This window comes from Macrotis lagotis, chromosome 3 (genome assembly GCF_037893015.1).
Source record: "Macrotis lagotis isolate mMagLag1 chromosome 3, bilby.v1.9.chrom.fasta, whole genome shotgun sequence".
Lineage (NCBI taxonomy): Eukaryota > Metazoa > Chordata > Mammalia > Peramelemorphia > Peramelidae > Macrotis > Macrotis lagotis.
The window spans coordinates 155,590,273-155,613,988 of NC_133660.1; the positions used below are offsets into that span (position 1 = coordinate 155,590,273).

At 32.5% G+C, this 23,716-nt stretch overlaps 1 protein-coding gene across 7 annotated transcripts in view; it reads right to left on the reverse strand.

The window, feature by feature from the left end:
• The window catches only part of ADGRL3 (adhesion G protein-coupled receptor L3), a 966,635-nt gene that overhangs the window by 897,386 nt on the left and 45,533 nt on the right, over positions 1 to 23,716 (reverse strand). The window contains exon 2 of one of the 7 annotated variants that reach the window (XM_074229349.1): positions 18,937 to 19,001. The exons of the other annotated variants lie outside the window; for them this stretch is intronic. The gene's annotated coding sequence lies outside the window, so the exon portion shown is untranslated. The remainder of the gene's footprint in view (positions 1 to 18,936; positions 19,002 to 23,716) is intronic. 7 annotated transcript variants of the gene reach the window in all.

A 23,716-nucleotide genomic window follows, 5' to 3' on the forward strand; every position in this document is an offset into this window, starting at 1 on the left:
AAGAGCACATCAAGAAGTCTGTGTGCTATCTGCTTTAAGTGCCATTAAGTAAAAGAATGAATATAAATGGTAGGTACTATAATGATAAATAAAAACTGCTATAAGTTGATGACTTCTTATATTAAAAATTTCAGAATATGACTTACATTATACTAAGATAAAAATTAAAATGCTAGCAATAATTCCAAATCTAATTCATAGCAGTGCTAAATATTTTCCTAAAACATATACAAATTGATGTCCTTATGTTTGCTACAAGACTAATGAAAAGATAAATTCAGAAACTAAATGCTACAATGAATTCCTTTTATAATTAATCTCATTCAACTCCTGAGAAAATTGCGTTAAAGGTCAGAAATTTTCGATTAAAACTAATTTTTTCACATCAACTTAACTATGCATCAGAGTCTCTCATTTACTGGAAGCTGACCCCATGGCATAGTGTTCTGCCTTTCTACAAAACCCAGTTGAATTCAGCATTTTAAATCATATGTCATTGTGTAGACTACTTTGTTTTGAAGTTCTAGATCTTGATTTGTGTTCCATTTTAATCAAAATGTCAAAAACTCCTTTTTCTCAATTCCTACCTACCCCCCCATATCTCCACGTTCTATCCTTCTCTCTGTATCCCCCAAGCAAGAAAACACAAATCTCAATAAAAGGATAAGGATGAAATACTTGGTGCTGCTTCAAATAGTTGTCTCGTTTTGTGAAAAATATGATTTTGTGTTCTAGGAGCTTAATTAGTGAATATGCCATACTCAGTTACTTTCCTTTGCCACTATCAGTTCTATCTATGATCCATTTAGAATGGTGTTGTGGCAGCTACAGTGCTATAAAGGAAGTCATTTTTTGTTCCCTTGCAGGGTCAACCAATATCTTTGATACAAGGGGGGGAAGTAATGAATGAATTAAATGACCTCTTCTGAAAATATCAGAATAAAGAATGTAAAGTTGCTGAATGAGTATTATTCATTAGGAAATTTTTCTTTAATTGATCATAATTTTCATATTTATTGGATCATGATCCAACCTGAAAAACCAACTGACTCTCACCAAGACCCTCCCTAGTTGTCATGTTGGGCATGTGCTTTAAGCTGCATTTTTCAAAGAGAGTGATTAATTTGCATTAATCTATGCACAATGTTCAGAATCTTTTGCATTATGACTAACTTCAGATTTGCAAGTTTTATTAAAATATATTCAGGTAGTCAATCTGTGCTTATAGAATTGAGACTACCTAAAGTTGGTAAAATGGACAACAAACACATGATTTTTTTTCTCCTATCAGTGTGATATTCTAAAGGATATGCATATTTTAAAAAATTTTTAAAATTATATCACATTATTTGCTGTAAGTTTTACCCTAGAGAACACAAAAGAAAAGTAACAAAATTAAACTTCAAATACCATCTATCCCTTCATCTACATAAAGCTCATTTGGAAAATGTACTTGAATGAAGTTGAAGTTCTAGGATATAGTCCATGACCCTAAAAAGAATGTTCTCAAATTGAGTATATTTTAAAAATATTCTTTCTTATTCTCTTATCTTTAGCATGTACATTCTTCAATACTTCACCAGCAATCTGAGATCTTATCCACAAAGGTAGGATTCCTCTACCAATGAAGACTGTCTAAGAAGAAAAGTTCTTGTCTCTCCAAAAACAAACAAAAAGAAAAACCAAATATTGAAACTTGTTTATCAGCCCTCTGGTGATGAACTTCTCAAAATTTAGTTAGCTTATAGTTCATCTCCTGGACCTGTCTTTGACATTTTCCAAACTTGGTAGGGACCATTGGAGATTTCTTCCCTAAAATAGCCAGGTACACCTCCTTGCCACAATGACTTCCATTAACTTCATGTGTTTGTGTGTGTGTGTGTGTGTGTGTGTGTGTGTGTGTGTGTGTGTGCACGTGCATGTGTTTAAAATCTTTCCAACCAATTTAAAATCAAACTGAAAACAATATTTATCTATCTCGATAATGTAATTTTCTTTTTTGTCCACTTAGATATTTAACCCTATAAAGAGGTTTAAGGAAAGAAAAACACAGTTACAATTGCTACAAACTATATTTTAGATTTTTTCTATATGAAGACAATTTTAATTCAGTTTTTCTAGATCCAATTGACTGGAATTCCTGGCTTTCTTCCAAGTAGTTCCCTAAAAAGGTTACCAGCTTAATTGAATGAAATGAGAGTCTGCAACTGTCAACAATTATCTATGGAGCAATTCTTGGTTTTAGACTGAATAAAATCAAAGTTAGCAACCAGCCACAATTATTTAAAGAGCAGCAGTTATACACACTTGTCATGATGTATGTTTATGTGTATGCAATTACAAACAAGATCCTCAAGATCTCCAATTTTCTTTTTGTCTACTATGTTGCCACCCAAACCAATGACTGGCTTTTTTGATGTCCAAGAATGCTAGCTAATCCATAAGATAGAATCCTTTCATTTTTTTAAGGCTAAAATTGACCTGTAATGAATGAGAAAATGTCTACTAAATGGGTAAATAAGGACCATTGTGGTCAGTTTGCAGTTTTCTGGCAGCTAGAGCCCTCCAGTTGAGTTGGCTTGACTCTTTCAGCCCTCATCCTTACTAGCATCTGGCCTTTTCTCATTCCTTTGAAAAACAGAGCAGCCTTGCTTTTGATGGATATAACTTGAAATGACACAGTAACAGAGTACTAACCACTTTGCAGTGAGCATTAGATGACTAGAGGCACCTCACAAATTATTTAAACCCTTTTTTACTCCTCTATTTTGGCACCACACAAGAGAAAATCTACTTACTTGGTCCAATAGGAAAAATGCAGCAGTGTTCACCATTGTTGTCAAAGAAAGTGATAGGAGATAAAGAAAGAGGCAGGATGTTTTCAGATACTGAAATTCTTTTGCAATTGAACTGAGGATAAATAATGGCCAAAACTTTATAATTTATGTTAGAGATGGGACTTAAGGATTATTTTTACTACCCACATGTATCTAAATTTCTCCACTTTACAAAAGACTTCAGTTAGATACAAAATCAGAATGAAGTAAAATATATTCATATGTTACCTTTCTATAAATAGGGAAAAATTTTATCATCACATTCTATTTATTCTAAATAATTCTTTTTATTTCCTGAATCCCACTGCAGTTACTTATTTTTATAATGTATTCTATAACTTCTTGTATATCACATCTATCAAACTACATTGAAGAAAGCTTGCAGATGAGTTTTTTCAACTCCAATTTAATATTTATGGAACATTTTTATCATTTTGCTACATAGAATCTATCACTTAAAAAATAACTGGCATTTATATAATGCTTTAAGGGTTACATATATTATCTCATTTGAGCTTCACAATAACACCATGCAGTGCACTTACAAGTATGATTATTGCTATTTGGCAGTGAAGATACTGAGTCTCACATAGTAAAAGGACCTGTCCATGATCACACAGCTAACCAGTAAGTGACAGGGAAAAGATTTTAACCCAGTCTTTAGAGCTCATCTGCCTTTGCAGTTTGCTTTACCTTCTTCCACAATAGCTACTGCTCCATTTAGGGATACTCTTCTCTTTTCTGTCCCATGAACAAGGCACTATCTCTTCTCGCTGAATATTCTCTCTTCATGTCCCCCATGCTTAAAATGCTCTTCCTCTTCCATTCTGACTACTTAACTCCCTGCTTCCTTTTAAGTCTCAAACAAAATCCCACTTCCTCCAGGAAGCTTTCTTCAATGCTTCTTAATTTCAATGTCTTTCCTTTGTTAACTATTTACTATTTTTACTGTATACTTACATACTGTAGTATACTATAGTATAGTGCTTTATACTGTGTACTTGTTTTGTTTCTAATTGTTTGCCTGTTTTCTCCATCATTAGACTGTAAGCTCTTTTAGGGCAGGGACTATTTTTTTTCTCTTTTTAAATCCTCCTTAGCATAACACCTAGCATATGGTAGGCACTTAATAAATTTAATTGAATTAATGACTCCGTATTGGGAAGTTCTCTTCATAATAGCCCATAATACTTCAGTGCAATAAAACTGCAATTTCTAAAGAAATATCAAAGCTGAAATGTCCATTTTTACTATAAATGCAATTCCCTTATGTTGTTTTTCCCCCCTTCAAGACATTTTTTTCAATACAGAACATGAGCTGGCACACAGTAGGCATCTAATTAGTGTTTGTTGACTAACTTTAAAATGCTACAAAAAAAAAATCACAAAATTATTATGCAAGTCAATTTAAATGGTATTTTTGCTTCCACATGTATCGAAATTTCTCCACTAAAAAAAAGCCTTGGGGCAGCTAGGTGGCACAGTGGATAGAGTACCTGCCCTGGAGTCAGGAGTACCTGAGTTCAAATTCGACTTCAGACACTTAATAATTACATAGCTGTGTGACCTTGGGCAAGCCACTTAACACCATTTGCCTTGCAAAATCCTAAGAAAAAAGCCTTAATTAATTTTGCCCCACTTTTTTAACAGAAATGTTAAGTATTTCCATTAGAGAATCAGAAGAAAAAAATAAACTTCTCTGAATTCATTGTTGAAACTTCTTTCCAATGTAAAGATTTATGGGCTGGGAGAGAGAATTAAAGGATGTTTCATAGTTTAAACTAAACATACAAATGATCACTAAATTGTGCAAAAAGTTCTACAATGCTAAACTTTTCATCCATTTCATAAAAACGGGAACTATTGCTATTCTTATGTCTTATAAATGTTTTATATAGTTAAAAACATTTAAATAGTTTGTCCCTACACAAGTTTAAAGATATAAAAGACTCAGAAAAAAAGATTCAAAGTAAAACAATAACCAGTGCATTCAAGGAGTAATTGCCAAATTGTGCATTATCAATGTTTTTAATTTCTCTCTCTTCCTATTATTCCTGTCTAAATATGTATACCTAGAATCAAGGTAAGGATGTAAATCTGCATTTATTAATTTTGCTACAAGTTGGTACAAGGTAAAGAGCACTAAAACTCTAACTTTAAATATAGGAGACTGGGTTTGAATTTTGACTAAAAATACTCATTATCTAAGGGAAAATCACTTAATATCTAAAAGCCTCAGTTGCCCAAACTGTAAAATAAGTAATTTGGACAAAATTCTTTTTAATTTCTCAGCTCCAAACCATGTGATCATTCATTCATTCATTCCACATTTATTATTTTCCTACTGTATTTTAGATACTACTTGTTAATGTAGACACAGCAGAAATCACCTATGTTGTACCTATCTTGTATGTATCTGTAGACATTGTGCCAGCAATTAGAATGTAAGGTGTTTAAGTTACAACTCCCCTCATATGTTTGCATCCACAGAGCCCACAACTACATAAAGCACATACTAGGTAGTTAATTGTTGATTTTTTTTCTCTTGATTGGTGAAGCAAAGACATATCAGTAATGAATTGAAGAGAAGTTATCATTTCCATCACTTTGATGGAATGAGTATAATAGGTAAAGAAAAGTATTCATGTTCTTTATAACAAAAATTAAAACTATTACTGAGGATTTAACTCTAGGGAAAAGGGGCTAAGAAGATTTCTTTTAAAGATATTTTCAGTATCTTTAACTACTGACAATCTTTTGTATTGTAATTTTTATGGATAGTTATTCTGCTTTGTTTTGTTTTATTTTAAATTAAAAACCTTCTCCTATACCTCAATTTGGAAGTAAAGTATCCCTAGTTCTCTGAATTCTATGCCAGTAGATTTCAATTTATGAAGGGTCCTCAGTCAATGGTTGCTTGGAGAAGGCATTTAAAAAAATGTTTGCTGATTAATTTTTAGAGATCTGGAAAAGCTTTAAACATAGATATGGTGACAAAATGAAGGTGTTCCTATGAATCACTGATTAAGGTCTTAGCAAACTTCTTTTCTGACTTTGATATACCTTCATCTCCACCCAATAAAAGTAAAATCACCTGTGATTCAGTCCTGTCCTACTCTTTGTGACTACATGAACCCATGCTATCCATGGAATGTTCTTGGCAAAGATAATGCTCTGCCATTTCTTTCTTGAATTAAGGTACAGAATAAGGGACTTGTCCAGGGCCACAGTAAGTAAGTGACTGACTCCAAGACCAGTACTTTATCTTAACTTAGGGTATCTTTCTTGTGAAATATTTAAATATGCTAGGTTAGAAAAACAGAGACATACATACACATGACTTTTCTAGTGATACGTTATAAAATTTGGAGAATCAATAATTAGGTCAACTATTTTTGCAAAAATCTATTGTCCCATTGCACAAATATAATTTTAGCTTTATCTCTAATTATCAGTTAAAGGCTAAACAACAGTTTTGACCTAGGTCAAAATATTAAAACAAATTAAAAACAAATATAATTTAAATCTATCAGCAATAAAATAGAGCACCAGGTGTTTTCTCATATATCCAAGTGTTTATGCTATAAAAACAAAACATGTAGAACATAAATTGATTTTTTCAACTTTTAACTATATATTTAGATGTTATATTGGCAATCTAGACAAAAGAAAATATCAGGATCTTTCTAAAAGCCCATCTTTGTTGGCATGGAAAACTAATACCCCATGTGATTTTTTTCACTTTTTACAATGAATTAGTTTATTGCAAAAAAAAAAATGGCAATTCAGACTCAGTCACAAACTGCATATCAGTGAAAACAGAAAAGCTTATTCAAGTTAAAGAAAGGCCACTCACCAATTTGGTACCAATGTGGACAAAATAATTTAATGAAGGCAGGCAGTAAGGACAAATTATGTAGCAGGTACTGTGACATAAATATAAATTGAGACAGTTACTGATAGCAAGCAGCCAGGATTCTTACCTTTATAACACTACAAATCCATGAAGAATTCAAAGAACTTAGATACAAATAACTGTTAAAAGTTGATCAAAGTATTAGAGCACAATAGTTGTTCAGAAAATGCCATTCCCAACTATACCAAGACAACGCTGAGGTCACATGCTAATAACCAATAATAACCAATAACCAATAACCTGCCAACAGTGGAGTTTCACTATATTATTATATTCAGGGTCTATAGGATAGTTCTACCTTTTAGGTAATATAGTCTTTAATGAGATAATTTTGATTTTGCTCTGGATAGGGAATCATAAATTTTATCCCATTGCAAAAATATAATAATCTACTGATATTAAATTATGAACCAGTCAGTATGATCAGATTTCTAAATTTTCAGCATTATCTGATAAATATCATTTGAGCACAATAAGATAGAGTTTTTGTTAGATTAACTATAATAATAAATGTAATAATTGGTATGCTAGGAATTTTTTTTTAAATAATGGTACATGAACACTATGGAATTCTATTGTTCTATAAGAAACCATAAATGGTTGGACTGTAGAGAAGCATGGAATGACTTACAGGATCTGATGCTTAGAGAATAGAGTAGAACCTAGAGAACAATGTACACATCGGCAACATTATGAGATGAACAACCTTAATGGAAGCAACTCCTTTCAGCAGTCCAGAGAGCTAAGGCAACTGTATTAGACTGGTCATGGACTATATTATCCCCATCCAGAGGAAGAAAAACAAAACAAAACATAACATAACAAAACATACACTAAAAAACAACCCTTCCAAAACTGATGAACACTTTATAAAAGTTATTTCTTATGCATCTTTCCCTTAATCCTAATCCATCATGCTGAAAATTATTAATTTTTAATCATGTTTATCAAAATACGTATTTAAAATGCTAACCTGACTATTCCTTGCAGAGGGGAAGGAGGTAGGAAGGGAGTGTGGAGGGAAATTTTGTAACTTGGAAATATGCATTGTGCTTATGGATGAAAATAAATAAATAAAAAACAAGTAGTAAGAGAATAAGAAGGGAGGATCAAGCTTCTACTTTCTTTCTTATTACTTTTTGACAAGACTACTTAATTGTCTGCCCAGAAAGTCCACTAAAGTTATACATGTGGAATCATGGTAAAGGAAAAAAGCATAATGAAGGCTTAATTTCTAAAATGAAATAGGATCATCGAACTATAGACATTTAAATCTTTAAAAGAAATAAGCAACAGAGTCCAACTAATAGGTGTTAAAATTGGAATTATTTCAATTTTTTTGAAATCAATTTTTATCATCTATATATAATAGTATAAATCAACAATATTTCATAAAGCAAGTAGGGGGTCTGAAAATGAAGTAAAATTAAGTCACTGGTTTAAGGGATATCCAAACAAAAGCTGTATGTGTATACATATATAGCTGAAATTGAATGGATATATAAACAAAATTGCATGTGTGATGCAGACTATTCCCCCCACCACCACCTCCACTCTCTCTTGGCATTTCCCCCAGTGACATATGCAGAAGCTTTTAATGAATGCCCAAGGTGATCCTTTAGCGGAATTTATTCCCTAGCTTGTTTGGGAATCAGACAAGGATCCTCCTAGGAGCTGAGTCTGTGATTCAAACACTTCCCTCTACTTTCCCCCAACTAATGAGGAACTAAACTGTACTCCTACCAATAGTAAAACTCTGGTTACATGCCTCCAATAGATAACCTGAGTCAACACCCTAGAGATCTGACACAGTCATACAGGAGGATAACTCATGTGCTATTCATAGCACAAATACAAAAGCAAATTACAAATAATAAATGCTGAATACAGGGAAAACAGTATCTGACTAATAGAAGAGATCTGGTCACAAGAGTTCATCACTGATATGACTTTGCTGGGTCTACAAAGTTTCATAAGGTTAATAACCAAATAGCTAGGGAATTTCCAAGTCTCCTCCCAATTTTCAAAGTTTCCTTCAAGTAAAACATCTGGAAACTATCATATGCAGACACCTGCCAATGGGTACAGGTATGACTGGAGACTCAAGTCCCATTATGGAGTGATTTACAAACTCTTCATGCACTTTATTCACATAACCTCTCTTTGTTTGGAAGCAAGTTATTAGGGGCAAAAGTAAACTAAAGTTTAACCCCATTATCATTTATTTCATACTGTAGGAGCAAGACATCCAGGACAGATAGAGCTTTAGTGAAGATGCATTCAAACTATATCCTTTTGAAGTGAGAGAATGGAGACACTGGTACTTACTAAAACACATGGTTTCCCTATGAGGTCATCATGAATAAAAGTTAAGTAATAAAATTTGTAATGTAGAAGGAGTGTTGTAATTTCCATATAAATCAGTTTCCTTTTTGCCATACAATAGGCTTAGTGTAGGGTCATTAGCCTCAGTTAGCTATTATCTCAGGTTTCCAAAAGAGTAGCTTAGATGAGGGAGACTGTTAAAACTGAATAAATACTTAAGGGGGAAAAAAGATACTCCTAAACTCTGGCATTTCCAGCAATTATTAACTGTTATTTTAGTGTAGCAGTGTGACTTTTCTTTTCAAATACATTAACAATAGTTTAGACAAATTAATGAGACATTTGTATCTGAGCTGCAGCTACACACAGTGAAAAGTTAAAAGCATCCATTCCCCTAGCATTGGAGTGTTAAAAATGATTTCTTTGTTCATTCCTAATTCAAACTTATACAACAAAATTTGCAAAAATAGTTTTGTTTATTTTATAAATCCTTTGGTCAAAGAGTAGCAGTTAGGTGTCAGAAAGCCTGGTAGAAGGAGATCTTATCATTTTGTATGAATGATTATGGCCTTTTATATGGGTTTAAAAGGATTTACAATCACCACTCCTGGGGATAATATCACTTGCACTATCTAACTCAGAGTTGCTTGGAGAAAACCTGAAAGCACTATATAAATGTGAGTTATCATTACCATAAAACACCAGCAAAGTGGACACCCTTTTTTCTCCTGTTTGATAAAAATGGGAAAGCTGAAGGTCCTGAAAATTCTCCAAATTCTGAGAAACTACAAAAATCATTTTTAAAGAAACATAATTATCATTAGGTCTTTGACAAAACTAAAAAAGAGAATACAGAGAGTATGGAAATTGGTTTATGGTTGGTACAACTTTGCCCAGTTTATTAAAACAGTGCTTCAAGGATAGTTTGTGCTTCTCGTTTTTAGCCCTTGATTCCTTTAAAGAGTGAAAGGTAGGCCATTGTAGATGGTACATAGGAGAACTTGATACTATTTTTCTAACCAAAAAAGTGAATAAACTATTTTACTGTATGTCATTTTCATGGAACATTTGAAATTTGGGTTGCATTTCATTAAATTCAATGTTAATTATTCACCATTTAAGTTAGAAGCCCTATGATAGGCACTAAGGAAACAAAAACCAAGTTATTCTTCAGGAGCATGATTGCTACTTGGGGATACAACTTGCACCCAGTCAAAATAATTGAAGAAGGCAAAAAGCATTAACAGCTGTGAAGATCAGCTAAGGTCCAACCTCACAAAGGCCACTTGGTAGAGATGAAGAATTATGTTACATGAATGGGAGACTGCTTTTGCAAAACAAAAGGTAAAGAAAATGGAAAGCAAATTCTAGGAATAACTTGCAACCCAGCCTAAAAGCAACAGAGACTGTGTGAAGAGTAATCATATGAACTACGTGAAGTCTTTTCCATTCTCTGTTTTCTTCAATTTCTTTGTATTGCTCATTAAAAACAAAACAAAAACAAAAACAAACCCTTCCTATCTCTTCATGCTATTCCCTGGAATTTGGTATTCAGTCCAATATTGTTTTCCCTTTCTCCTTTTCCCTTTCCTTCTTTCCTCAGCCATTTTGTAACTTCTCATCAGATAGTCACTTTACTTCCTTGTTTTTCTTTTCCTTTGGAATTTGTTGTTATTTTGCTGCTATCTCTTCTACAGTATCATGAACCTGTGTCCATGGTCCTTTAGTCATTTTATATATCAAATCTAATCCCCGAAATTTATTTTTCACTTCTACTTCATATTCATAGGAGTGTCATTTAGGTCATAACCTATATAGTCTGATGGTTAAGAAAAGATAGTAAGAACATATAAAAGAAAGATCTTAACATCATTGATTATTTTAATGATGTAGGTACTGATCTTGAATCAAAAATCCTGGAGAATAAAGTCACATGAACCTTGGGAAGCATTACTCACAAAAAGACTAGTGGAAGTGAAAAAACTCTAGCTGAGTCCTTTAAAAATCCTAAAAAAGCAAAACAAAATAAAAAAATCAAACAATGCTGTTGAGGTGCTGTACTAAATATGCTAAATTTAGAAAACTCAACAGTGACCACTGGATTGGAAAAGATCAGTATATAACCCCATCCTAAAGAAAGCAATGACCCAAAATGTTCAAATTACCAAACAATTATACTCATTTCACACACCAGCAAAGTTAAGCTCAAGGTTCTGCAAGCTAGGCTTCAGTAATTAATGACCCAAAATATACCAGAAGTGCAGATTAATATTTCAAAGAAACAGAGAAACTAGATACAAAAGTGCCAAAATTAATTGGTTTATGGAGAAAGCAAGGGAATTTTAGAAAAAAAAATCTACTGCTTCATTGATTACATGAAAATTTTTGACTATGTGGATCACAACAAGTGCAACAAATTTTCCAAGAGACAAGAGTCCCATATCATTTTAGTGCATGTGGGTCAAGAAGTAACAATTAGAACCAACCTTAGAACAACTGCTTGGTTTGTGATTGGACAGAGTTTTACATGACTGTGTACTGTCAATTTATTTAACTTATATGCAGAGTATATCATATGAAATTCCAGGCTACACAATAAAAAAAAAAAGCTGGGATCGAAGTTTTTGAGAGAAATATCAACAATATCAGATATATAAGTGATCCCACTTGGCTGGTAGAAAGTTAAGAGGAATTAAGATGCCTCTTAATGAGGGCGAAAGAGGAGAGTAAAAGAACTGCTTTGAAACTTCAAAAAAAAAGTTAAGATCATGTCAATTTATCTCATCACTTCCTGGCAAACAAAGGAAGAAGAAATGGAAGTCAGATTTTATATTCCTGGGCTTAAAGATCATTGTATATAGAAATTGTAACAATGAAATTAAAAAAAAAAACATTTGTTCCTTGGGAGGAAAACTGGCAAATCTTGATAGCATGCTAAAAAGCAGTGGTATCACCTTACTTACAAAAGTCCATATAGTCCAAGCTATGATTTTTTTCCAGTATCAATGTATAGCTGTGGAAGTTGGACAGAAGGAAAGCTGAGAATTGCAGAATTGAAACTTCTGAATTATGGTGCTAAAGAAGACTTTTGAGAGTCCCTTGGAAAGCAAGTGAGTCAAATTAGTAACTACTTAAAAAAACTAATTTAGACTATTTACTGGAAGGGCAAATACTGAGGCTGAAGCTTAAATATTTTGGGACTAATTGCACATATATTTATACATATATACATATGTACATATAAAACCCTGACATTGGGAAAGATTGAAGGCAAAAGGAAAAGGGGACAGCAGAAAATGTATAGATAGTGTCATAAAAGAAATGGCAATGAGCTTGGATATACCTAAGGAGATAAAAGAGAATAGAAGAACTAGCATGCTATATTCATCATCTTGAAAAGTCAGACACTACTAAGGAACTAAGCAAGCGTGATCAGGGAGGTTGAGTCCTGATTGTGGAAGTCCTCAATTTTGTCCTAGAGGCAATCAAGAGAAACTAAAGATTTTTGAACAGGCAAGTATAACTATGGTTAGGTCATATAAATTTGATAGTAATGAAGAATGGCTTAGGTAAGACAAGTAAAAAGATTAGTTAGGAGGTTGTTACAATTGTAGTTAGCAACTGAATGGATATGAGAGTTGAAAAAGAAGGTAGAACTTAGAAAAACTTGAAGGATGTGAATCTGGATGACTGAGAGGATCATATGAGTCCAATTATGGGCACTTCTCTTTCCAAAAATTGGATCAATTGTCCAATTAAAAAGAAAACCTAAATATTTGCTTTAAGTGTTAGTTTAACTTAATTTGTAGATTTCTTTAAACTGTAATCAGCCACTGCCATTCAAGACTGTCCAATGCAATTAGATTTTAATTAATTTTAAAAATAAAATTTCTAAGTATTTATTTTCAACGTAATTGTATTCCATTATCTAGCTAGTATATATAGAGAGATCTGAAAATAATTCTTATGGTTCTTTACAGATGAAAAAAACTATTTTAACATTTTTCTAAAGGAAAAGTTAGAGTAAAATACAGGTTTGCTTCTTCATGATAAAGATCAAAAGGACTCAGCATCAAGTGAGGCATGAATTGGGAAGCTATAACCTTCTTTCCAAAAGGTGCTGCTTAAAGTGATGGATGGTATCTCAATTAGGGTCCAATAGAAAGGAGAATTAAGAGAATGAGATCCTTCAGATGCTTCTATTTGTTAATGGTGTTGTGCTGCTTATATTAACACCAGAATACTGCAGTTTCTTTAAGGGATCATGATTATTTAAAGTAAATTGGTTTAAGAATCCAAATAGAAAAATTCAAATGTATTCAAAATGCTTAATGTTCACATTGACATATAATGGGATTATCAATCCTCTGAGTTGGTATAATCAATGGGGTTATATACTTTTTTGGTATATTGTGTATACAGATACATAAATATAATTTAAATATGTATCTATAGATTTATATATATGTCTATATATCTATAGTATGTGTCACTATGTAATTATTATATGTGAATATATAATGTATACTAATAGGAACATACACATATGTGCATTTATATGTATCACTGATTTAGTTATTTGTCCTCTGTTTTCAAAGAGGATCAGTGGGGATATTGTGACTTATGCATAAATTGTATTTAAGCAAGGTAGAGTATCTCAAAGTCATCATACAAAGGCAATTCCATGAATTAGTTAATGGACTTGCATCTTACTGCTTGTCAACAGTTGAAAAAATTGATACTTACATAAATGTAATATTATAAGTCCTACAAATAGATAATTACTTGATATGCAATGGAAGAAAAGGCAGAGAGCAGACTTTACAATTGGGAAATTTCACAGTGCATTTTGCCATGCCATGCTCCTCCTAGAGCAAACTATTTCCCCATTCCATTTAAAAAAAACAAGATATTTTCCTTCTCACTATTGTTGTAAATTTTAGAACATCACAATTTGCAAAGTATATAGCATGTTTCCAGTGATGATACACAAGAATAATCAGAAATAGTATCAATCAAATAAATGTGAGATAAGAGGAAGGGAGTTCATCCCAAAGCAAGAATGAGGGATAATAGATAGCATGATAATTGCTATCCAAAGATTGAGAGGTAGATCTCCCATCTATTGATTATATCTTCTATGGAAAATATGTGGTAGATTATGGACAAGAACTACCTACTGTGGGTAGTGAGGATGAATGGTGATCTGAACCAATTGGACAGACCAAAGAGATTATGGATCTAGGAGTCAGCAAAATAACATGATCTACCCATATGACTTTAGGCAATACACTTATCCATCATGGACTTAGTTTCCTCTTCTGGAAAACACAAAAGTTAGACTAGATGACTTCCCTGTCAATTCTAACTCTTAACTGCTATGATAAACCACTTAAATACAAAGCCCTTAGTAACACTTTAGATCCCAGAAAAGCATTTTCTATTTTCAATTTAACACTATTTTATCTAGACATAAATTTTCAGGAAAATATGAAGGAAAAATTAATATACATTTCATATATAGCCAAATTTCACTTAATATACAAGTCAATTTAGTCATAATCAATAGATACTATTAGATAGGGTCATTTCTTCAGAATATTTCAGTGATAGTATGGTATACAGGAAAGGACATTGGATTTGGAATCCCAACTGATTTGCATTCTAATTCTGTACTCAATGCTTGCTGGATGATTGACCAAGGTTGTCATTTAATGTCCATAAATTTTGGTTTCCATATCTGTAAAATGGGGATAATGACATTTGTAGTAATTCCCTCACAGGGATAGCCTAAGAATGAAATGAAGATGTCATATACAAAGTGTTTAACTTTTAAGTCCTGGATAATAAGTGCTTTGAAATTCTTTGTTATTTTCCAGTGCAATATATAACTGTCATCTACTATCATCATTAAATAGTTGGTTACTGAAAATGATTATTTTATACACTATAAAGACTAATATATTTTAGATGATAAAGATGATGATATTTGTCCTTTTTCTCAAAGAAGAGCATAGTAAAGCTATGACAAATACATGAGTTGGATTTGAATGAGTGGATGCTGTGCTCACTTTCTCCTCGAGAACCATCTTGGTCCAGTGGCTAGATATGAATCAGGACTACTGAACACAATCCTGGATGCAAGGTAATGAGGGTTAAGTGACTTGCCCAAAGTCACACAGCTAGTAATTGTCAAGCATCTGAGTTCAGATTCGAATTGCCATCCTTCTGACTCCAAAGCCAGTGCTCCATGCAGTTAGTCACCTAACTTTCTGGAATTTCCTGATATTAATGCAAATGGCAGTCAATAATGCAAAGTGGCAAATGGCAGGGTGAGTATTGTCCTAGTGTGAGGAGACAAAGGTAAAAGTTCAGATACTGAACCCATCCATGTAAAGCTAGTAAAGAAATTTAATTTCTCTGATCCTCAGTTTCCTCTTCTGCTACATTGTGGGTATAAAACTAAATGATATCTAGTATACTTTCTCATAAAATTCTATGACCCAACATTCAAATCAGTACTGGGATTCAATTTCTCACCCATCCACTATTTGAAATATTGCAAAAATCATGAAGACTGATTAAAAATGTACTTAGCTCAGATATACAAACATGAAATAATGAAATATTTTAGGCTACTCAACAGACTGCCTATTGGCACACTAATTATAAATAATGGATAGCTAACATCTATTCCCCTCCCAAAACACATATCCTTTCTTCTTTTTTCCCCTTTATTGAAATTTTATTTAATTTTTTTTCAATTACATGCAAAGGTAGTTTTTATCATTCGTCCATTTGCAAGTCACACATACTTTTTAAAGGAAAATGTGAGATTAAAATATGTGAAAATTACTATCATTTGGCTGCTTTGCACATAGAAAACATTCTTTAGTTAAAGACTACTGTTCTCACTGTTGAGAAGGAGCACTTAAATTAGTTAGAGACACTTGCTGAGTACCCTCTATGGGATTCTTATAATGTGGCATATGTACCACCAGCAAAGAAAATAGCAGATATGCTTTCTTCATGAAAAGTTTACTGCCTAATGTGATTCCTTTTTTTAATTTAATGACCCATAAGATTTTATTCCATAAATTGGAATATGCCTAAAAGTCATTTATACCAAACATGCCATTTCTCTATAGTTCCTATTTAATATTTAAATTTTAGTATTATATTATAATTTATATACTTATAATAATTAATCAATTATATTAATACTTGCTTCATTTAGAAGTCAAATTTTAATTTTTTTTTTTAAAAAGGTAGTCACTGAAGACCTCTGGAATATCTAAACTTTATCATGCTTTTAGGTACATGTTTTGGGATAGGGACAATAGTTTACCAAGAAAAAGATATCTTGGAAAAGAATCAGACCTGCTCCAGTTGGTTGACTCTAAGCTATATGCCGCGCACGTACAGTACAGCCAACCAAGAAAATCTACCTATTATTTACGCAATGACAGATAAAAGAAAATGAGGTGTAGCTCGATAAACAAGCTCTCTCCTAAAGCAGATTTAGACACTATTCATTCCCTTCTTTTCAGTCCAGAAGCCTCCTTAGCTGGAACTGTAAAATAAATTCCAGCACTCAGAACATTTCAAGGAGGAATAATTTTCAAAACTGGCTCAGGCTTTATTTTTCTTCACTTTGAAATTGATTAGATGTGCTGCGGAAAGAAAAATTGGTTTGTGCCTCAAAGAATAAAGAGCATTTTAGACAAATATAAGATAGCTAATTTTAAATCCATTAAAGATTTTGCCTAGAAGCTTCTGTTGTTAACTATTTCATTCCTGCCACATTCAGTCTGGAAATCAAATAATCCAAGGAAATCAACAAATGTAAATAAATTCCAAAAAATAAAATATCATTACCAATAATATTACAATAATTGAGTATATTCAAAAATACAATATCATTACTAATAATATTACATTAATTCAGCATTTACACTTTTGACCAAGGAAATGATAAAAATAGTGATAAAACATTCATTTTTCTTCCTTTAAAAAATTCAACACAAAAAAATGAAAACAAAAATAATCATGAGCTATTAGTAAATGATGGAAATAAACTCAATACTTTGAAAGAAATGTTATCTAAACAGTAAATGGACTTAACTCTAATTTAAAATATGCTTGGTAATTTTCTGAAATAAGGCATTTCAACAACTGGTCATAATTCTGTTTTAGAAGATAATCTGAAAATCTATGAGCTTTATATGAATACAAAAACATATTAAAGCATTTAATCTATTTAAACAATCAAGAGTATCTAAGTTTCAAATCAAAGAGTCAGAATTTCTTTCAAAGGTAGAGACATTAACCTATCATAATTTTAATGTATTTCACATACAGTTTGTTTCATTCTACTATAAGGATGTGGTCATTAATGTTTCTTTCTATGAAAAAAAGATTTATTTTTGTCTTAAAGGATTTGAAGTTTATGGAAAGCAATAAAAACTTAAATGACAAATATGAATGTACTAAGAAGCATTGTTTATTGGAAAAATCAACAGTCAAAAGACTTGATTCTGGTTGTGAAATAAAATGACACTGACATTTAATTGCTTTAATTACACTGCATCTCATTGTTTTAAATCTGCTAAACAAAGGTAACTATGCCTGCCTTACAGAGAAGTATTTATGAGGATTATATAATGTATGACTTATAAAAGTGCTTTGAAAATATAAAGGCTATGATAATGTAAAGGCAAGGACAAGGTTCTCTTTAACACTAATGCAGGCCTGTTTAAACCAAGGATGGGAACAGTAAATATAAATAAATAAAATAAATAAAAATAAATGGAAAAATAATGGACTGGGGAATCTGAATACCTGAGTTTGAATCCTGGTCCTGTAACTAACCATCTATGAATGACCTTTAACAGGTCTCCTCACCTATCTGGGCTTCAGTTTTGTAGTCTGCATATTAAGAAAATGGATTACATGATTTACAAAGTATCTTCTGCCCATAATATTCCACTAATCTTCCTTGCAGTCTTAGTCTCAAACTTTCAAGAATGGTTAGGTGGAATGTAATCTAATAATAACAAAATTTAAAGGAAAAGAAAAAGATTCTGTTTCCATTCCAAAGAAATATGAAAATTGTACTTTTAATCATTCCAAATTTTCCAGAATTAAATTCAACATATATTGAAAGTGAATGTCCTATGAATTTAATTAAAAAACAATAGATATAAAAAGGAGATGTTTTAGTTTAAAAAAATGATTAATATACCACATAAAAATCTAGGTGTACTTCTAGAGAAATTGCATATGTAGAGCTTGTATCATACTGGAAATAACTTATGACTTGCATTAGTTCATGGAAAAAGAATGGTCTTTTGCTGAATATTGAAGCCAACTTACTGCAAGCACATCAGTGAAACTTAAATATGCACCACAGACACAAGTGATAGCTTTTGCTTTATTCTTCTGAAAGTCTGAATTTCATATAATTAAATAATTTCACTATTATTTGCATTGTTTCCTGAATGCTCTTACTTATGTGAATCTAATTTTATATGCTTCCATACACAACCATTTGATAAAACCATTAATGTGATCTATAATCCACATTAGCATATGAGAGAACATGTATATTTATTACATTCTCTTTTGGAAAAACTAGTCAAAACCTCATTTTTTCCCCCTTAAAATCCTATAGAGAATGAGTGAACAGAAATCCCTCTGTTGGTACTAGTACTATATTTCAGCAGAAAGAGAGAGAGAGAAAGTCAACTATATATACATACATGTTCAATTAAGTTAGACAATGGATTTAGAAAGTTATCATGGTATAGTAAAAAAACAATGTACTTGAAGTTAGGAAGACTTGTATTTGAATCCTACCTCTGATATTTCCTAGACATGACACCAAAGGCAAGTTGACATCTCTAAGGCCTTTCATGCTTCATCTATAAAATAGAGATAATAGCATACCTAGAGTGAACATCTTAGAGTTGTTTTGAGGATCAAATGAAGCAATATTTGTAAAGATATCAAAAACCTTAACAAGCTATATAAATTTGTTCAGATGTTTTCAGTTGTATCTAGCTCTTCATGACCTCATTGGGGTTTTTTGGGGGCAAAGATACTGGAATGATTTGCTTTTCCTTCAGCTCATTTCTACAGATGAGAAACTGAAGCAAACAGAATTAAGTGACTTGTCCAAGGTCCACAGTTAGAGTGTCTGAAACTGGAATTAAACTCAGCTCTCCTTTACTCCAGGTCTAGGGCTCTATGCACTAGGCTACTAGTTGAACTTTATAAAGGTCAACTTCTTGTTATTCAGTTGTTTTTTCCACCATGTCCAACTCTTCATGACCTCATTTCAGATTTTCTTGGCAAAGATACTGGAATGGTTTGCCATTTCTTTCTCCAGTCCATTTTACAGATGAGGAAACTGAGACAAATAAGATTAAGTGACTTGCCCAGGGTTATGTCCACAGCTAATAAATGCATGAAGTTAGATTTGAACTCACAAAAAATGAGTCTTCTTGACTCTAACCCTAGCACACTATCTACCATATACCTTACTGCCCCATAATTATCACTACAACCATTAAAAATTTTCATATAAATAATTTGTTATAAGATGTTATTTTCTTTTTTATTTTTTACATGAAAAAAATTTTAATATTTTTAAAAAAAGTTTTTAGTTCCTAATTCTGTCCTTTCTTCCTTTTCTTCCCTAAATCCCCCAAATGGTAAGCCATATGATATAGGTATAGTACACATGTACATTCATGTAAAACATTTATATATTAGTCACTGTGTAAAAGAAAACAAGAAAGAAAAAAGAAAGAAGGAAAGAAAAAAGGAGAAAGTAAAAAAAAAGAAAAATAGTATGTTCCATCTGTATTTAGATAATATCAATTCATTTTCTGGGGATAAATAGCATTTTTCATCAAACTTTTGAGATTGTCTTGGATTTTGTATTGCTGAGAAAAGCTAAAAAAGTCACAGTTGTTCATTGTACAAGATTACTAATAATGTGTATAATGATCCTGGGTTCTACTCACTAGACTCTGTATCAATTTATGTAAGTCCTTCCAGGGATTTTCCCCCCCCTGAAATCATCTGCTCATCATTTCTTATAGCATAATAATATTCATTTGTAATCACATACCACAACTTTTTTAGCCATTCTCCAATTGACAGGCATTCTTTCAATTTCCAGTTCTTAGCCACCACAAAAAAAGCTGCTATAAATATTTTTGTTCAAATAGGTTCTCATTTTTTTTAAAAAGTCTTGATGGGATATCAACTGGATAGTGGTATTTCTGGATCACAGGGTATGCACAGTTTGATTGACCTGCATAAGGCAAATTGCTTTTCAGAATGTTGGACCAGTTCACAACTCCAACAACAGTGCATTAGGGTTCCAGTTTTTCTACATTCTCTCCAACATAAATGTCCTTTTCCAGAAGGTGGTATTTTAAACTGCATTTCTGTGTTTAAGTTTAAAATACTTAATATGCCTAAAATTACTTTGGTTGTCTGCTAATCAAGTATTCAACCATTTGCTGACTGTGTTGCTCCAATGTACTCTCTAACCCAGATATTTTGCAGCGTATGACTTAGAACCTCTGGAGAGTCCAAGAATTATTGCCAAGGGTCTATGATGCCATATGCACACTAAGCATTATCAGTTTTATCTTTATTTTACTCTAACAAAATATGCAGCATGACTCAGTATAATATATAAATATAATTTATTATATAATATTCCTTATACACACATATTATTTTTTGATGTATATATATTGTTATTAGTAAAATATATGTTAATTTAAAAGCTTTATTGTATTCAAAGTTGATTTTCATCTTTTCATTTCCTTAAAGAACAAATACTACTACTCTTATGTGATCATGCTTGAGACTGGTTTTTAATATTAAAAAGTTGTCCTCCTGATGATGAATCATACTACTTAGTCCTGACAGAGAGGTGACACTCAGACCACAGAACATGACCATGGACTTTTTGGAGTTGTATTGTTGTTATTTCTAAAGGGGGAGGAGAGAGAAAAATAAAATATTTGCTAATTGAAAACAAAAACATTTTAAAAATAATCTTCATTCTCTAAAAGCTTGGTAAACTACTCTAATAAGAATCCTCATAGATTTTAAAACTTTCAAGAGGAAGTACTCCCCACTTGTCAGACATCAGTCAGCTAACTCCAAGTCTGGCTTTATTCCAAAGTACTGCTCCCCACTCCAGGCTGGATATAGCCTGCCTATAAACCTATGCTAGTGGGTCAGCAAATGCCCTTTTTAGATACTTGGAGAATTTGACACGGGGTTGGCCTGAACTTGATGAGTAACAAAAAATGGTCACAGATATAAAGGCCTAGCAGATGTGAACTAAGACTGTACCCATATCTTATATAAAGTGCTGCTCCAGTTAGCTGGCTAGTGAATTGTAAAAAGGAGTCCAAGTAAGAATCTACAAAATAGAAAACCAGTAAATTTAAAAGGCAAAAGGAATAACTCAGGAATGAAGTAATGAAGGCATGTTGGTCACAGGGTAAATGGATAGGTTGTAATAAATTGTGGCATAAACCACTAATTACTTTTGCATTAAATTCTAAAATCATCAAATGAATTCCTATCCTAAGGTATCTGACAAAAATCCATAGACAAACATCTGTCTTAGATAATTAAATGTTTTCCCATCCACATATAAGAGAATATTCAGATATTCTCTTGAGATAACTGCCTATTCTTTTAACTATAGAACTTATTTAATATTTGTTTTTCTTTATCCTTATTGCTAGTATTGATTACACTATGACTAGTTACATATCACTATTGAAAAGGAATCCTAAGACTGATGTGCACCTGTTAGACTATCCTATCTTATGCACAAGTTAAACCTCAGCTCTATTGATTTCACTTTGTAAAAGAGGGCATTAGCCCAAACCTACATTAAGAAGAAAATAAAGATATAAAGCCCAACAAAGAATAACATGGTTTCTTTTATAATTTATAGTGAGGAGAATTTGGAATGTTAGCAGGCTTTGAGAAAGAACCATGGAGACAGAGGGAGAAAAGTTTAGACAAGAAATGGTAGGGCAGAAAACATCAGCAGATTATGATTCAAAGAAAGAGAAGGAGCAGGAGAAGCTAATCTGAATAAGATATAGTATATACCAGTAGTGTCAAAATCAAGTAAAAACAATTAAACAAAGGTTCCGTATTGACTTAGAAAATATAGCAGTAAGATTACCAATGTTGTTTGTTATTTTCATTTGTTCTATTAAACATGCCCCAATTGCATTTTAATTTGGATGGGATTTCAGGCTGCCCTGGGTTTTGATGCCTCTGTATTATGTAATATCCCTCTATACTACTTTATCCACCAGATTTTTTAAGAATTTGTTTCTGACAATTTTGACTCTTCTAAGCAGAATCTAGCTCTGTTTGGAAGTAGGGAAAAGGACACTGGGATCACTAGTATTGCTCTTTTATGAACATTCAGGCTGCTACATACAGCTTTCAAACTCTTCTGTCAGTGTATCAGATTTCCTGGCTCAATTGCTTGCTCACTAGGGACTGCATTTATTTGTTTCCATTCCTCTCCAGGCTACACTCCCATCTTCCTTTTACTGCCTCAGAAATTTCTTCATCATTAAATCTCACTCCAACCCAGAAATTCACACATCATAATTCCTGCAGCCTCTTCCACTGATTGGATAGCTTCTCCCAGACCACTATTTAAGGAGAGTGTCCAAGTTTAGTCTTCTTTGCATTAATCTACAAACCACACCCTGGACTTTCTCTACCATTCTCCATCATGGGATATATAAGAAAAAAAAAAAATTCCCTAAGTCACTTTTCAGATTCCATTCTTTGTATTGTCTTCTTCTTTAGAAGATAAGCTCTTCAGAGAAATGTAAGTCTTTCTTCCTTCTTGTATCTGAATTTGTTTGCATTCTGTTTGTATTTAGCAGAGTGTTTGGCCCAGAGTTTGACTGATTTGTGGTAGAGTGAGCAAATTTATCCCCATAGGCCGGACAGGTTGAGCCATTATATATGTCTCCCATTTCAAAGATGAATTTTACTTCACTATATTTTGAGACTATCTGTCACTTGCTAATGACTATAAAGGATATAAAGAAGAACTAAACAAATATCAAACAAATATTTTGAACTGAATTAAATTAATATGATTTTATATCACACAGATAAACTTCAATTTAAGGAGAGGACCCAGGGGATTCTCATCGTTTCCCACTCATCTAGTTTCCTGAACTTCATTATTTTTAGAAATTCATCATTTTTCAAGAAGAAATCAATTCTGAAACTTTCTCCTCTGTAGATCATTTCTCATTCTCTCTGCAGCAGTACTATATCATGCTCCCACACTGAGACTGAAACACAAGGAGACCTCTCCCCATTTTCAACTCCTTTTGATTTGCTTCTTTCTCCATTAAACTGTAAACTTCTTGAGGGCATGGGCAGATTAATGCCTTTCTTTGTATCCCTAATACTTGGTACGGTGCCTACCTAGCACATTGCTAATGATCAAAAAATGTTGACTGACTGAATTCTTCAAGGATACATGATTTCATCAGTATTTTAATCATTGATATAGATTGCAATGCCTATATGTGTACTTCATTGGTAA